Source organism: Arachis ipaensis, chromosome B1 (assembly GCF_059453495.1).
Source record: "Arachis ipaensis isolate K30076 ecotype BB chromosome B1, ASM5945349v1, whole genome shotgun sequence".
Classification (NCBI taxonomy): Eukaryota; Viridiplantae; Streptophyta; class Magnoliopsida; order Fabales; family Fabaceae; genus Arachis; species Arachis ipaensis.
In genome coordinates, this window is record NC_142436.1 from 128,295,660 (window position 1) to 128,296,741 (window position 1,082).

Here is a 1,082-nt window from a genome sequence, read left to right on the forward strand (position 1 = left end):
ACTGCTGTTTCTTATGATCTAAATGCCAAGGACTTTGATGGTGTAGGTTTTGCTACAGAACTGATTGCTCCCTACGGTAGTATTCTTTTGGATGATGTGTCAATTCTTCATCATCTTGATTTTATTGCGAGTAGTAGTATCCGAGTGGCTAATGTTGGGGCAGCCCTTTCCCGGGTTATCAAGGAGTCCCCTGTTCGTGCCACTAAGGCTTTTATGGAGGAAGCCAAGGCTGAGTTTGACAGGATTAAGGGCTTGAAGGATGAGCTTGATGCTAAGGTAACTAAGCTGGAGATGGATATGGAAAGGGAAAAATCCCGAGCTACTGCTGCCGAGGCTGCTGCAAACCTGGCTGAGGAGGCGGCAAAAAAATATAAGGAGAGTTATACTCGCACTTATGGCGAGCTGCTGGAATTTAAGGAAAAGCTTGAGTCTGCCCAGGCTGATTATACCGAACTCCAAGGTCATCTGGTGGGTAGTGTGACTGATGCATATGAGAACTTGAAAGCCCAAGTCCGAGTTCTTGCTCCTGAGCTCGACCTGACTCTTTTTAGTTTGGACAATGTGGTGGAGGACGGCAACATAGTGCCTGCCCCTGATGATGAGGATGAAGGGCCTCCTCTTGTGCCACCCGAAAAGGTCGCAACTACCTCAGCCTCTTCCGTCCCTTCTGAAGCCGACCAGCCAGAGTCTGATCCTGACGTGCAGTTCTTGAACAGGTCGGATGGAACTGTTGATGCCGTTTCGATCGCGACCATTCCTCCAGCCAAGGATGCCACTACTAGGGAGAATTTAGATCCTTTATAATTTTCTTGTGTTTGTATTATAGTCTGATTTGTGGAATTTTGAACTTTTTTGTGTAAGTCTTTGGTTGACTTTCTCCGACACTTTTGGTTGCTTTTCTTAGCAACCTTATTTTGCAAAACAGAATACTTTAAACTCTGAGGCTGCTCTTCAGTAGTAGCCTTTTGAGTCTTTAAATGCTTTATTATAGATATGCTTTTGCTAGTTTGTTAGTCACAGGTTTGTAACTTTTGTGGATTTCTTCCTGTCCGATCTCTTTTGCTATGGGGTTTTTATCCCCT